This window comes from Rhopalosiphum padi, chromosome 4 (assembly GCF_020882245.1).
Source record: "Rhopalosiphum padi isolate XX-2018 chromosome 4, ASM2088224v1, whole genome shotgun sequence".
NCBI classification, from domain to species: domain Eukaryota; kingdom Metazoa; phylum Arthropoda; class Insecta; order Hemiptera; family Aphididae; genus Rhopalosiphum; species Rhopalosiphum padi.
In genome coordinates, this window is record NC_083600.1 from 7,892,312 (window position 1) to 7,910,935 (window position 18,624).

The following is an 18,624-nucleotide window of genomic DNA, read 5'->3' on the forward strand; positions in this document are numbered from 1 at the left end:
AAAAGGACATTCAAAATATGCATTTTAATTAAACATAGAAGTCTATATAATTGTATGATTTAATTTGAAAATGTACCGCGAGCCATATAAAAAAGGTTTGCGGGCCGCCAGTTGCCCACCTCTGCTATACATTAAATATAATATCTTAAATGCCATTTTTTCGAATTGGTTTTAATATTAAATGTTATAATGTACATTTTCTAAATAAAACTGAAAAAAATTTGACAGTTGAAATATATTGTATAATGATTTATACAAATCTATACCTTTAAAAAGTAATTTCTCAGTGATTTTGCGTCAGTGCCTCCATTGGTAATTGCATACTTACTTTTATCACATTTTCTCATGGTCTTTATTAGTAAATTTCAAATATATGGATACATTAAATAATGTATATTATATGTGCAATATGTCTGATTTTTATTAACTATTATCTGTACATTTTAACACGTACCTATTAATGCCGTGTTGGTGTGTTAGTTGTTGTCATAAAAAAAATTGAATTTCCAGGACATCGTGATAATTTTATGAAAAATGCAGAAGAAAAATTTAATAATTTCGCTGCAGGTAATTATATTAATTTTACATCAAGTATTTATTTAGTTCAAAACCCCCTTCTTGAATCCGTGAACTAGATCATACTCAATTTCTCCCAAACATATTTTTATAAAACCTATAAACAGTATAAACTCGATATGGAAGAGTAAAAATTTATAATATTTATATTTTAATAACTAATAAGTAACATATTGCTAAAATTGCCGATAATGAATCGCATGTAATCGAATGTATACTAATTAATACATTTTCAATATATTTCTATATTGTCCTATAAGGTACATCTACTAGTTCCGATCAAGGCGTTGGTGATAAAATTACACTTTTAAATGACCTAGGCAAATACTACGATGATCTAACAGGTTCAAAATGTATTGGTAAGCATTATACTGTGATTTTGGTACTTATTCTTATAATTATTTAATAAAATTAAAATTATTATACTTTTCTTGAAAGTTTATAATACAATACACTATATATACAATATACTATATAGGTATATTAATATTTTTATATTGCACGTTTTTTCTTATAATTTGTCAAATATAAAAGGCAACCCGACATAAAAAAATGAATTTTTTTTTTACAGCGAAAACCAGGACTCCATTAGCTTACTGTACTTATCTTAGTAAGTTATTATATAGTATATTCGTATATAAAAATTCAATTTTTTGAGTCTAAAATGTCCAAATATAATATTATTTACTAACATCCTATAGAATTGATAGAATTGTGTGACTATGTTTAGACCATAATTAACTAGTTCACCATTAGTCTAAATATAAAACTATACCACAACAATTATTCTTACATAAAAAATATATAATACAATCACATAATGGTTAAGTTTTTTAAGTTACTGCGATTAATACTTGTCCTAAACAACGTTAAACTAAAATTCTTATTTTTTTTTTTTTATTTATGCACTTTCAGAAAAATTTAAATTAAAAATTATAACACTCATATACATTTTAGTTATGTCTTTTTGATAAAGTTCAAGCCGTTGTAAAAAATATCTTATGTACAATATATTCTTAAACTTTCAAGGTTTTGGTCAAAAACCACTTTAACTATTGTACATTTTTAAATATTAGGTTAAAAATATTTTGTTCTATATACAATGAAAATAATATTTTAGATAATTAATATAAAATCATATTGTTATAAATTTGTAAAACCGATAAATCTTTTACATCAATCTGAATTTAAAATATGTAAAATTAACTTTAATAAGTATAAAATTATTATATTTTCAGAGGAAGCAAGTAAGTCAAGAATCGTATTTTAAATTACATTTATAATTTATCATAACTAAAAGAAAAATCATTAATAAGTCGAACTTGGATTTAAGTTTAAATAATTTACATACAAATTATATAATAAGTTTTATAAAACAATACATTTTAAACAATCATAATATATTGACCAAGTGAGTTTTGAATTGCAATACAAAATAATGGTGTATTCATTAATTTCTTTAAAGTTGGAAATTGAAAAACAATCTGAAAACTGATTTGCATTCTTTATTATCTCTATGGAATATCGACTGACCCGCGTTTTATTTATTTATATATTTTATATTATTATTATAAGTCATCAATCACAAGTGTAGGAAACTTGATGTCAAGTAAACCTCCTTGGTACTCCTTAGTACTCCTTAGTACTTCTACTAGCTTAGAAAATTATTCCCATAACGGGTTAATATCTGTGCTGTCTTAAGTCTTTAGTAGTCTAATAATACTAATAATTGTAGGTCAATACAAAATTCATAAAATTGTGAATTAAATATATATATAAACATATATAATCATCTTGTTTATAAGTTTTTAAACTAAATAATAACATTATAATCACCAATCAAAAATTTATATAGGAGACAAGGAATCAGATCCCTTCATTAAAGCAGGTATTAATGCATTATATTTATTTTAAATTATAATACATTTTCTATTAAATACAAACTATATACATTTTAAGAAATTATAGAATTTTAATTAGATTTGCTATTTCTCCATTTGATAATTTTTTTTTAATATAAAAGCCTATAATAAACCATTAATATTTCATTTTTAAATACATTATATAAAATAAATAACTATACATAAATTAACCATTATTATGTAAACATGATATTATGTAATATTATTTAATACATATTTTATATATCATTAAAATATTTTAGCTAATTTCCTTAAAGGTAAGACCACAGTTGTATTTATTTTTATCATAGTATTACTTTTTTAGAACAGAATTTCTGATACGACGATAATCTGAATATGTACTAAACTACATTCAAAGGAATCATTAAAATAATCCTTCCGTCTAATACATCAGAAACAGTCAAAAATTGTTCAATAAAATATTTAAAACTTAAGCAATTTGTAAAATATAGTAATATAACTACCACTTTAAAATTTTTGGAAAATACATTCTAAACAAAAAACATTTTTTAAATATTTGAGCTATTTTATAGAATTTTAGTAGAAAATATAACTTTTAAAATTAATTAATATGTCTTAATACATTAGGTACCAAAATAACTAAAATTAAGAAAATAACTGACATTCATATAATATTTGTTAATTAATCATCATTCCCAAAAATATCAAATGTACAAAACACTTATCAGGATTATATGTATATTATATATTATATTAAATGTATTCATAATGAAGGACTGATTTTATTCAATCATAGTATTTTAATTAATTGAATACATATAATAATTAAATACTGATATTTATACATATGCAGGTGCTTTTGGTAAGTACACTAATTTCTATATAGTACTAAAATACATTACACAACATGTACATATAGTTAAATGAATTATAAATTATAATAATTATTTACAAAACATTGTATGATTAATACAAATATATTTTAAATAAAATAGTACACCCAAGTGATAGATATGTATAAACTATGCTATATCTCATACAAGAATAACCTCAAGTGGCAAATTGTATTTCTCCAGTTTGTTCAAACTCTCAATAAATCGGTTTAAGTTTTAGTGACACATTCATCCAATAAGGCAAAAACTTATACATAATTCCTATGCTAACATTTTTACGAATGATACGATTTATAGTTCATCAAATGGAAATCGCAAATACCTGTTCTTTCAGGTATACAGTTTCACAGACACAGAAACGTATATTTTTTTATATTAAATCAAATTACTTGATAAATCATTACTATCAGCCTACCTAGTACTTATCATCAAATTATCCAGTAATTCACAAACCATATATAATGTTTAGTGGAAGCATTAATAGCAGTTATTCACGAGTATGTATAATTCATGCATTTTTTTGTATCATTCATGTATTTCTTTTTCTCTTTAAACTCCTATTTATTGTCCAAATATTTGAAGAATATTGTCTATTACTAATGTGAGTTTCTTCAGGGTGACATCTTTTTCTATAAACGAATTATAAATGTATAAAAAAAGAATATTTTATTATTAATGAAAATGTATTATACGTATATCACATTTGTAAAAGTTTAAAAATCATAAATCAAAAGTTATAAGACTATAACACTTATCAAATAATTACGTTTATATATTAATAGATATTCATGGTAAGCTCATAATAACTTACTTAATTTATGATAAATATTATGATTATATAAGTACCTATCAAATATATTTATTAGAAAATGTTTGGTCAAATATTAAAAAAAAAATTAAACATAAAACCGCCTATGATTCAATTATTAAATTATCAACAGTAACATAAAAACGTTCAATTCCAAGTCATAATAACATAGTTAAAATATGTTCATATTTATTTTTAAAAATAACACCATGGCTAAAAAATAAGTGTTTTATTGTACATAAAAATAAAATAAGATAAATCCTGTAAAACTATTATGACTAAATATAATCATATGAATATTAAATACATTTTTTATTTAACTAAGTAAGCAAGTATTTGATTTATTTACAATATTACTTTTATATTTTTAGAATGCACAAGTAAGATGATCTATTTCATATTAAATATTTTTAACTAAAGATAACAATATAACTAATTACGATTATATTAACATGAATAAATACCTAGTTATTAACTTTATACTTCATGTTTCTTTATTTCTGGGAATATTAGATTTTAAATTACAATAGAAAAAATGTATGATTTTGTTAAAAACTAAAATTTATTTTAAATTTTAAAATAGATCTTCAATAATTTGAATCAAATGAACTAATTACAAATGAAAAGAATAACCATTTAAAACCTATACAATTTTATAAAATATTAGTTCCAATAATATTATGATCAGTTATTGTAAGATAAAAACTAATGATGTTAACCATAATATTTTATCATAAAAATTCAAATATATAAATGTATATTAACAAATGTTAATGTAATTTGTTAAAATATTGATTAATTGTGTTTTTATAAACATCACATTTTTAACAGCACAAATAGCTGTAAAATATGATGGTTAGTATGTGATTATTTTTTACAAATTTACAACACAATGAACTGACTTAGTTAGTTAAATAAACAACATGTATTTTGTAATTAATCGATAAAGTATTAATAACCAAATGACGCATATCCATTAATATTATACAGTTGAGTCGAGATAACTCAAGTTGAAGAGAGATAAAAAATCCCTTCGAGTTATTTATTATTCGAGATATCTAACTCCAATTTACATTACTTTATATATAGTTTATATTTCTAGGGGTATAAAAAAAATTCGAATTGTCAAGCTTTTCAATATATTTCGATTCAAATGTTTGTGTATATATTTCTAAGTGTATTGGAGGGGAAGGTTACTCATTTAGAAGATATGGTCAGGTCCTATTACTGGATAGATTAACTTATAAATCGCGCAAAGTTAAGTTTATATATCTATTATAATATTTGCTTATCGTATTTATTTTTAACAGAGATTGTAAAATAATATATTTTTAATAAAAAAAATAATACTTCATTCATTCTCATACCTCTGGATAAATAAAAGAGAACATCACTTAAGGATATGGTTAAAATGAACGATAAACCATATTATTATTTAGGATGATTTAACTTTTAACTAAAAAATACAAAATGTTGCGTACTTAATTTGTATACACATCGAAATCATTTAGAAAATTGAATAGAAACTATCCAATATTGAAAAACAAGAATTATTCAATTAGATATTTTTAACGAACTTATCACTTAAAACTTAACTTAGAAAAAAAATATGTTTGACCCAATCACTGGATTATTATTCTTTTTCTAAATTGATTATAAGGTATAGAAATCATAAATGTGTTTACAAAATAAAATGTAATAAATTCTAATAGAATAACAACAGTATTATGTAATGATGTAATAAACTGTTTGTATTTATTTATAATAGAGTATAATCCATACTTAAATCTAATGAGTCGAGATAACTCAAGTGGAAGAGAGATAAAAAATCCCTTCGAGTTATTTATTATTCGAGATATCTAACTCCAATTTACATTACTTTATATTATATATTTTATATTTCTAGGGGTATAAAAAAAATTCGAATTGTCAAGCTTTTCAATATATTTCGATTCAAATGTTTGTGTATATATTTCTAAGTGTATTGGAGGGGAAGGTTACTCATTTAGAAGATATTTCAAAATGGTTAGGTCCTATTACTGGATAGATTAACTTATAAAACGCTCAAAGTTAAGTTTATATATCTATTATAATATTTGCTTATCGTATTTATTTTTAACAGAGATTGTAAAATAATATATTTTTAATAAAAAAAAATAATACTTTATTCATTTTCATACCTCTGGATAAATAAAAGAGAACATGACTTAAGGATATGGTTAAAATGAACGATACATCATATTAAGAATGATTTAATTAAATCAATACAAAATATTGGGTAATTTATTTTTTATACAAATAAAAATCAATTTAGGAGATTGAATACAAACAATCTAATATTGAAAAATAAGAACTAAGCAACTAGATATTTTTAACGAACTAATCACTTAGGACTTAATTTAGAAAAAAAATATGTTTGACCCAATCACTGGATTATTATTCTTTTTCTAAATTTATTATAAGGTACAGATATCATAAATAAGTTTACAAAATAAAATTTAATAAATTCTAATAGAATAATAACAGTATTATGTAATGATGTAATAAACCGTTTGTATTTATTTATAATAGAGTATGATCCATACAAAAATTATATAATAACAATGGATCTAAGTAAGAAAATGCATATAAATTGTTTATAATTTTAGTTGATTACTGATTGTTATAAGGTTCAACTTATTGATAATCAAAGGTTGGATTATTCTGATTACTGTAAATATCTATAGATCAAAGTTACTAATCTATATCTATATATATATATATAAGCAACTAGCAAACAAGTTTAACCTTTAACTCATGTAAGAGTTTTAAGCCCAAAAAATACCTAACTAGTACATTGAATGAAATTTATAATCTTATATTCAACTAAATATTTTCACAGCAGTTCTGAATATTATTATATCTACACCACTACCTCATACTCGGACTTTGAGGAAGTAAAATTAAAAAAATAATGTTTATTTGTTATAATAATCATTTTATTACTATTACACAATGATTAGGACAATATTGAGACGCTTTTATTTTTATAATTAAATATAAATATTAATATTTTTTTTTAAATAATAAACATACCATTTTATCACGTTAAGTAATTATTAAAGATTTAAAATGTAAAATGTATAATATACAAATTTTTTTGTCAAAAAAATTAAATCTAAAAATAATCGTTAACAGAATAATTTAATCAAGATAAAATCCATTATTAATAAATAAATAATTTTATATACCTAACGCTTTTTTATTTAATTCTTTAACTAGTGAATCTTAGAATGAATGGTAAAAATAAAGAATTAAGTATAACTCAAGGCTAAGAATTTTTTTTTTAAATTATAGATTATTTATATTTAATAACTTATTTTTGTTTTTGTTTTATAGAATTAAAGAAAATTATAGATAAATTTAACGGTAAATTATTTTTTGTAACATTTTTTTATATTTTTAACTATAGAATAAAATAAATGTTAGTACCATATTTTATTATAAGTGTATGATATGAATCCATTTACCTAATTAATATTTAGGACGATTGACTGTAATTAGTATGGTAAATTTGAAATAGATTTTTCATTGAATCTCTATTACTTATTATTATTTGTTATTTTTTATTACAATTTTAAAATAGAGAGTCAGAAAAGTACATAAATTAATATATGTTAGGATTAAAAAGTAAACGTAATTCTGAAACAAAAACAAAAATAATTGTCATAGAAAATAGTATAGATATACATTTGTTAATTATTAAATACCTACATTTTAATGGTTTCTACCCGGATTTTTAATTCACAAAGTCTACTATGAAATTTTCATAATTTAAATTTAATAATAGTTAATTTTCAATGCTCATTAGTCTTTAATGATAAGGACTTAAAGGACTTTAACTGTTTCAATACGTTAATAGTTCGATGGTACTTCTAAGCTCTTCTTTAATTAAATTTTAGTTAGAAAATGAACGTTCCCTACTACAGATAGTAATCATCATTGATAAAAAAATCCTGAAACATATTAATAAATTTGAAATGTTTCAAAAAAATGTCATTCTCACTAAGTTTATCTCATATTATATTTAAGATTCTAGGCAGGTCGAAGAATGTGTTTAATGTATATGTCTGTCATCATATTTTAAGGCAGTAAAAATGTTTAGTTTGTGATATGGACGATATGATAGTATATTGGCTTCTGATAAGTGATTACAAATTATATCAATTTTTTTGGGAAATAGTGAAAATGCGCAGTTCTTAATATTATAAGAAAAAACTGAAACTTTTACGCTAAACCAGTTATTGACAAAAATTATTTCTTTATTTCTCACCCATATATTGAATTATACTGTACTCGATAATATTTCAAAATGAGTTGATTAATTTGAATAACACATAATTATATGATGAATCTATTCGGTAAATAAATTCACAAATTATAGTGGTATATTTGACTCCAAATTTCATAACATTAATATAATATGTTATTAATAATAAATATATAACTATTAATTATTAATAAAAATACCTGACTTTTACTTTTTTGACCACCTATTTACACCTATTAAAGTACCAATAAAATTCAATTCGTTATCAATGTCAACCTTTAAGTTAATGATTGAAGCATTTATAATACCTCCACATATACATAAAAAAAATAATAATAATTAAATAAACATACTCATGGACAAATCAGTATATATTCATCACTTAAAATTAGTATCAAAAATAATTGATTCAATTAATAAGTCCGCCCAATATTTTAATTTTTTATAAACTTTTGTGAAAATGTGTATTTTAATTTTTTTATAAAAATTTATGACAATAGTGTCTATTTTTTTAACTTGAAACAAAAAAATGTTTACAAAAATTTATAAATATGTCCCATTAATTTATTATGTGTTTATAAATTATAAAAGAATACAAAATATCATAAACTACGAAATGATGATGATAGGGGGTGATTCTTTTATCATAAAACACTCATTATTTCAAAAAGTAATCATGTTTATGAAAATATTTTTTTAAATAGTTTCAAGTTGTTAAAAAAATAACGTTTTTTATTAAAAAATTATATTTTTTAAATATTTTTAAACTTTTTTAATTAAATTTTAGTTAGAAAATGAACGTTCCCCACTACAGATAGTAATAATCATTGATAAAAAAATTCTGAAACATATTAATAAATTTGAAATGTTTCAAAAAAAGTGTACGATATGATTTCATTTACGTAATTAGTATTTAGAACGATTGACTGTAATTAGTATGGTAAATTTGAAATAGATGAATTATAATTGCATACAAAAACTTATTTTCAACTGAATTGGTCTTTCATTTAGGATATATTTAAAACAATATTTTTTAGTTTATTTGTATAAAATTTTTTTTGATTTATCTTTCTACTTGTATGACGGTAGGCGTTGTGAACAGTTATTACCCTCCTCACTTGGCCTAAAACAGAATATATAGAATATGTTTTAATAATTTATACAAATTTATAGTTTTATTATATGTAAATATAATATATGACCAACTAGTTGTATTATCAATAAAAATTCTAGACTTTTACTTTTTTTACCACCTATTTCCTTAAGTACCAATGAAATCCCATTCGTTATCAATGTCAACCTTGAAGTTGAAGATATGTCCCATTAACTTATTATGTATTTATAAATTATAACTATCACTATCACTTATAACTATAACTATCATTAACTACGACATGATGAATTATATTAGATTAATTTTAGTCATCAAAGAAAATACTTAAAATTGTAAATCTTTTTTTTAGAGTTTGCTAAACTATACTACATTCAACAAGAATCCATAGTTAACCAAATGAGGAATAGTACGTAATCACTTATGAAAACGAAGTAATAAAGAAAATAATAAATTTCATACAGAGAAAAATTTTTTGGATTGAAGGCTACATTAGTCCAAAACTATGAAGCAACAATTACTAAACAGACACAGGCTTCGTTATTAAAATATTAATTGCGAAAATCAAGAAAATAAAAACGATGTTGAGTAGAGGACACAAATACTTCATTTCACCACTTTTTCAGAACATAGGACAAGCTAAAAAAAAAAAAGTTTTGGCTTGCAAAACAGCAATCATTTAAAATTTTTCACTAATATTCAATAAAGACGAGAATTATTCATACAGGCACGAATTAGGTCATCATTAAAAAAATTTTAAATATTTTTTGACTGCTGTCTCAAATGCATTGGCTTGATCTTAATGCTGATAAATAGTCATTGATAGAGAAACTATTTGAATAAACAATTTACCTAATTGTGATATAAAGAACAAATTGTCCTACATCCACATTCGTTTTATCAAAAATAACGATTGCAATATTTCCGTAATTGATATATTTTTTATTTTTGACTATTTTGAAAAGTATTCCCTTTGAATATTTTACGCTTTTAAAGAGTTTTATTTTATTAATTCGTACAAAAAAGTCTACATATTTATACATTATTCGATGTATTAACTCAACGTATAGAGAAATTAAAATTAAATATAATCTTGGTTTAAATTTTTGTTTTATAGCCGACTTAACGTATTCAATGGGTGCAGGCAAATGGTGCTATAAAAAATATGACACCTAATATTAGCCAAACAATTAATCTAATACAGTAATAGGTAGGTACTGAATTCAATTAATAACATGGTAAAGTCGTGCGTAACATAATAAATGAATACGTCAGTTTTATTGTAATTTTATTTTAAGACTTTAAGTAATTAGTATTTACCTTTCAGCTCATATATGTTTTAAAAATATGTAATTTATAAAACAGAAGAATCTACTTTTGTTAACCGACTGGAAACTAATATAAGTACTTAAATTGTAAGTATGTTCTAAGAAAAAATCGTAACTTTTAAATTATTTATTATTTTATTTTTATCATAATCAAAAATACTATTATACCATTACGATTATTATCATATTATATATATTAAATGTTAAGATTAAATAATAATTATCATGAATGGAAAAAACAGAAAAAAAATTTATAATAAATAAATGTTATAAAAATTATTTTTTTTATTATTATTCTTATTTTTCCTTATAAAATAAACGTACCTATAAGTATTTAAGTAAAATTTGTTGAAAGAAATACATCAATTGAAATAATAAAATACGAGGAACTTTAACAATGAGTAGACCACAGTTATGAATTAAATTTTAACTTAATAATATTACATATATACATTTATTATAACAATATTGTATGTATCTACACCAAAATCCGTTGCAATTATTATGGATCAGCATTTATATTTAAGGATAATTTAAGTTGTATTGTTCATTAATATAATATTACCAGTATTGGTAGATTAAATAGTTGAATAAAGTGATTTATTCATATTTGTCTAAAATGGTGTCAGAACTATTTGAATGCGTAATCTGTAAATATATTTCATAACAATATGAAAGTAGGAAGATATAACTATTGAGATTATAAAACTCTATTGCAGCCTATACCAGACGGTAGTGATAATGATAAAAAAAATATTCTCCTAATGGGTATCATAAATTTCAAATCTAATACTTCTGTATTTATCTTTATTATTATACGTCATGATCCGATACCAAGTTCTATTAGCATCAGTTTTAGTTGCGTTTATGATTTTATTAATTCAGTATCAACGAAGTGTAAATTTTTAATTTTATTTGTGAGTGTCCTGTAAATTTTTTAGTGCATTTTTTGTGTTTTATATGGTATAAATGCCTTTTTATAAATATTTAAAGCATTAATATCAGGTCCCTAAGTATTATATAATATAATTAAATAATTATGACACAGATGATTTTGAAAACTCCCCTTCGTTTTTGATAAGTACTTTAAGGTACCTAAATTTATTTGCCATATTCATAATTTACAACATTATGTACACCATCTCAAATGTTTATACAGAATGTGGTTCTTCAGAACATAACACGCTTATACTAAATAAATAAGATATTACAATTTAATTACAAATTTTAAAAATTATCTTGAAAGTAAGAATAGATATTTCTAAATTCTATGCTTATTGTATTAGAGTGATTTAAAATAAATACCTTTTGAAACTTAAACCTGAGTTTTATATATTGTTAAGCTTTAACTAGTATAATACGTCTTTTGCTGAAACGAATAAAAGTAAAAACATGATAATAATATGAATAGCTCCCTGATAAATATTGCAGTTACTAATTCAATACCTATATCAACGATAGGTAATTAAACGCTGTTCTTCAACGCAGTTATGCACCTGTTTTGCCTTTACACTACGCCGTGTTACATACCGACAAAAACCGATTCTATATGGTTAAGGTTCAGATTACTTAAATTTGTACACGACACTTAAAAAAATTAGTTTTTTATAATTGAAAAATATTATCACATTACCAAAACAATTTTTCATTTAAAATTAATATATTTAATCAATTTATTAATAGTCTTAGAATTACAATCATGAAATGAACTGGATCTTTGTGAATATTGTACAATTAATATTTTAGCAACGAAAAGGTATTCGTCGCGCTCTCTAGTGATCCCATTATAATATATCGTTGACACCACGGCACAACGTCCGCTACTGTGGTGCACCACATATAACATTATACGAAATGATTGATTTATATGGTATATTATAAACTAAATATTGACATTTATTTAGTTTATACGTCGTGCTACGTACATCAAAAATAATAATACACATGTTTATGTAATAGTTTATTGATTTATAGCATTTAATTATTAAAACAATGATTTATTTTTGTTTTCAATTATGTAATAAATATATAACTATAATACTAATACCGAGTCACATAACCAATCACTAAATATTTAATGAATCAAAAGTGAGTAAATGTTTCCTTAAACATAATTTAATTACCATTGATAGATACATCGTTATTTTTTTTTTTTTTTTAGTAAACCATTAAATTAATCAACTTTTTGTACAACCTGGCCTAATTATTATAGTCTAACATATAAGATAAGACATAAGTTTATTTAGAAATTGTCAAAGCTCATATTGACTACATATAACTCTATATTGTCTTATATATTTATATGGGGTCCTAGAATTGAAAATTATTGAAACAATTAGCAACAAATTTTGAACATAAATTCTTTAAAACTCGAGAAGTGTTTAAAGAACTAGAACAGTTCAAAAATAAATTGTGTTATATCTAACGAAAATTCAAATTTTTTAAGTTACATATACATGTTTTAATCTAAAATATATCCTCTATTATAGATCCGTCAAAAATCTATTCCTGTTTATTTTAAATCCAAATTCATATAGACACAACGCCGATGAATTTGAATTTAATTGTAATATAACATTATGTCAAATCTAGGTGGGCCTTACATCCTAGGGATGACCTTTTTTCTTGTTTTATGGTTTGAAATTGAAGATTTTTGTAACAAAAACTGGGGCCTGTAAATTAAGGTTTAGTTCTATCTACGTGGATAATATTCAATGGTTTTTTTTAACGTTTTTTTCTTATTTAGAATTATAGTTTACACAAGCAATGTTTTATCTATGGTTGAAATGAACGAATGGATCTATATATATATATATTTATGCTAACATTACTTGTTTGAACTATAATAATTCTAACTTGAATAAAAAAAAAAAACGATTTAAAAAACAACGAATACTATCCATATTATAATTGTACTTTAAATGCAAAAACGCCAAAAGTTATACTATAAAATGCACTTAAAATGGTTTTTAATAAAAGGTTTTCAGCATATAATTATGAGATGTTTGTATTATTGAATTTTGATCATTTTTATGACACTTCTTGTTTTCGTTTCTAAGTCTCGTATCTAATAATATTTAATTTCTGTTGTAGAATATTTAGTTCATTTCACATAATACAAAAAAACATTATAGACGATAACATAATAACAGCTGTACACAAATGTTAAACATAAGTCTACTTAGGTATACTGTAATGTGGTTGGGAAAACTTTATAACAATAGTATTAGTTATCCGAGTAAAATTTCATATTCCTTAAAGATAAGTTTTCCGTGGCTGAGGAGCTCGTCCGCTTCGAATTTCCACCATAATAGTCGAATTAATAGTCGTGTGTTATTATAATAATATATAATAATTTGAATAGAGTCAACATGTATAGAGGCTGTAGATTGTATACATGTTGTATTGGTAAATGTTGTAGAGAGTATATTTTCTTTCATAGTCGATACAAATGTACAAATATTATGTATATTTTGCATCAGAAAAATTTATGATTTACAAATTCACTATAGTAAATTTTGCGTCCTTATCAATAAATTAATCGATTCAAGCATTAACCCACGAATGTCATCTTTATTTTTAGACTAACTGACTCAACTTGCCAGCACCTTTAGGTATTTATGTAGTTGTACATATACACTAACTGTTTGATTAGTTGATAATAAACAAACAAGAGTTCTATGTATAACCGATTATTAAAACAATCATAGTCTGTTGTACAAATTTACTACTAGTTTTGTTTTAGTTATCAGAATATTAACAATGATTTCTTATAAAATTTTAATAACAGCAATTGTAATATTTTTTATAAGCTGCAATAATGTCTTCGGTAAAGGTAATAACAATCGTTTTATATCTAAATTAAAACCAAAATTATATTAATTTAGAATCGATGGTATTCATTATTGTTTGAAATATTTATAAACAGATTGAGTGATTAAATTTAAAAAAATATATATAAATAAAGTATATAGAACTAAATTGTTTGCTTATATTACTTATAGTAACTCACAATATTTTTTAACTTAGTTTTTATAATTTATGTAAATTCTGGAATATTCTGTACATAAAAGTAACCTTAAATTTCACTATATCCTATTCCAACATTAATCGCACACGTTTAATGATACCAATCGTTTCATTTCGTGAAAATTACGTTTTATTACACAATAATTACTACCCAATTTGTTTCACATTTACATAAATTTGAGGAATTATATTTTATCTGAATGTTATAATATTCTATTTTATTTTAATTATTTATTGAACATATTATACATTAATTTATATAAAATATGAATAGTTGACATATAATAAATGTAATTTTTATAATTTAGTATAATAAATAAATACGAAATATGAATTTTACAAATTGATTTAGTCATAATATGTTGTTATTTAATTAGCTATGGATATACCTATAATACCTATTGTCATCATTAAACAAATTCAAAAACCAATGATAAAAATATTAGAATATTAGAATTTTACGAGTAATTATTTTCAAATCCGTCAGGCATCTTATCCAGCCAGATAATTATGGATACAAATATGTTAACCATCAAATAATTATATACAAAATTCAATTATTATCATTAATTTTTGTTTTTTAATACATAGTAGTAAGTGTAAACGTATTGTATATAAAATATACCTACAACAAGAAACATAATTGTTTCATAATGATATTTAATGGTATGAAAAATAAATTAATCAAATGCATACAAATAAACGTGAACCACTGAGTTCACTCATTAAATCATATTATACTTTATATTTTGTGGAAAGTCCGACATATTTAACACAGTGAATAAAGGACAAACTGATCGATGTTCTTTTCAAAAAATTGACGAAATACTTCATATAAATCGAGTGTATTGGTTTCAGAGATTATCTCAAATAAAAATAAAGGGCTCTCTTTTAAATAACTTTACAATAAACTTCTTAATTTATTATCATATTTAATCATCAACATTATTATTCCCTGACAATTATTATGACATTGTCATAATATATATTTGATTAATAAACATTTTTTTTTTTTAGTGTGCTTAAGTAAGGGATTTCATATTATTATTAAATAATACACTTTATTTTTATAAAAATATAAATTTAACCATAGAATAACTGCATTACATAGGCCATGGGGAATATTGCAAATTGCACTGATTTTAGTATTGTTGCACAACAATATAGACTGCACACTGTATCTTCGCAGTGACTGAAAAATGTATATAATAATAATATAATATCTTTATACGGTCAAAATATAATACATTACGCACATTAATTTAGTTCATTTTTTAATTAAATTTATGTCTGTCAATTAAATAATTTTAATATTGCAACATTTCTAATAGCTGAACTTGCACGTATTGGGTTTGATGGTAAATATATTTTTAATTATATTTGTATGCAACCCTGTAAGTAAGGAAAAATTAGTTTATAATGATTGTCTCCGATTACTAATTAGTATTAAATGTAATCATTATAGAAATAATAGTGTTCAACATAAGCAAATAATAAATGTTTAATATAATTAATTATTATGTATAGAAACGTTTGGATTTAGAAATTACGTTTTTGCAATGTCATTTGGTAAGGAATATGTGTAGTGTGATAACACTGATAACTGATAAGTATTCTATATTTAAATATATCTTAAAAGCCATTTTTTCAAAGTGGTTTTAATATTAAATGATTGAATGTACATTTTCTAAATAAAACTGAAAATAATTTGACAGTTAAAGTATATTGTATAATAATATATATAAATCTATACTTTAAAAAGTAATTTCTCAGTGATTTTGCGTCAGTGCTTCCACTGGTAATTGCATACTTATTTTTATCACATTTTCTCATGGCCTTTATTTGTAAATTTCAAATAAATGGATGTTGGATACATTAAATAATTTATATTATGTGTTCTATATATCTGTATATTGTAATACGTACCTATTAACGGCGGGTTGGTGTATTAGTTGTAGTCATAAGAAAAATTACTTTTCCAGAGAATCGTGATAATTATATGACATATGCAAAAGAAAAAAATAATACTTCCACTGAAGGTAATTATACTCGTTTTTCATCATGTATTTATCTAGTTCAAAAACTTCTTCTTGAATCATTGAACTAGATCATACTCAATACATATTTTTTTTAAACCAATAAACAGTATAAAGTCGATACTAAAGAGTAAAAATTTAAAATATTTATATTTTAATAACTAATAAATAACATATTGATAAAATTAACGATAATGAATCGAGTATTGAAGTAATGTCAATGAGGATTACTTATCCCTATAAGTACTTAAATCTATAATAATCCAATGTATACTAATTAATACATTTTCAATGTATTTCTATATTTTCCTATAAGATACATCTACTAGTTCCGTCCAAGCCGATCCGGGTAAGTATTTTAATTTTTTTTTTTATCAAGTATTTGTCTAGTTTAAAAAAAAACCCTTGATGAAACAACAAACTAGATGATACTAAGTTTTCTCCCATACATATTTTTATAAAACCTATAAAATCGATACAAAAGAGTAAAATGTAAAATATTTATAATTTAATAAGTAACATAAATCATAATGATAAAATTAACGATAACGAATCGAGTGCTGAAGTGATTGCAATAATGATAATTGATAAGTAATGAATCATCACAACCATAGTGAACCATGCATTAGTCAACACAACTCCTTAGTTAACGGCTGTTGGTACATAAGCAATTAATGTAACCTAGAAAATAATGAAAAAGAAATGTGAATGAATATTTTATTTTTAAATATATGACTTTATTTTGATTTTGAAAATATCGAAATCTGTTCGTATTTTTACAATGACCAATAATTATGGGCGGTTAAGAGAACTGCGAATGATAGTAATATAACAATAAGTTGCTCATTAGAGACACATAGTTGCTTTACATTTACACTTAGAATTTACAATTATTACAATTTTTACATTTTATAAATTTTTAAGTTACGCCATCAGTTTTTCTGAATAAATAAATAAATCCCTTTATAAAATATGAAACAGCGAACTAGGTCATACTAAATTTTCTTCCATATAAAACCTATAAAATCGATACAATATAGTAAAAAAGTAAACTATTTATAATTTAATAAGTAACATAATGATAAAATTAAGGATAACGAATCGTGTGCTGGAGTGATTGCAATGAGTATAAGTAATGCATCATTACAACCACGTACTAATCAATATAATTCCTCAGTTAATGCCGTTAACGGCTGTAAAAACAATAGGTGTACGTATTTCATGTAACCTTGAATTTATAAAATATTTATGTATATTGTATAGTGACATAAAAGTTTCAATGAACAATATTTATCAAAACTAATTATCAAAAATTATTCTTTTAGATTTTATAAGCGAATTTTACGATGATTTAATACAAATAAAATGTGGAAGTATGCATTATACTTTAAACTTAGTACTTATTCTTAGGGTTATTAAAAGTATATAATATAGACATTTTATTATTTTTATATTGTATGTTTTTTCTTAAAATTTATCAGACATAAAAGGCAACTCATCTTATTAAAATTAAATTTTTTACAGAGGAATTTAGGACTCCATTAGAATACTGTAATTTACTAAGTGAGATATAGTATATACATTCGTACATAAAAATTCAAATTTTTTACGTTTAAAATGTCCAAACTCCAAATATATTATTATTTACTAA

General features: G+C 22.7%; 1 long non-coding RNA gene across 1 annotated transcript; it reads left to right on the forward strand.

The window, feature by feature from the left end:
- The first annotated feature begins 510 nt into the window (after positions 1-510).
- On the forward strand, positions 511-1,269 carry LOC132928985 (uncharacterized). Its single transcript, XR_009662076.1, has 3 exons — positions 511-567; positions 837-935; positions 1,148-1,269. It is a non-coding gene; the product is annotated as an uncharacterized LOC132928985 (long non-coding RNA).
- The last annotated feature ends 17,355 nt before the right edge of the window (positions 1,270-18,624 follow it).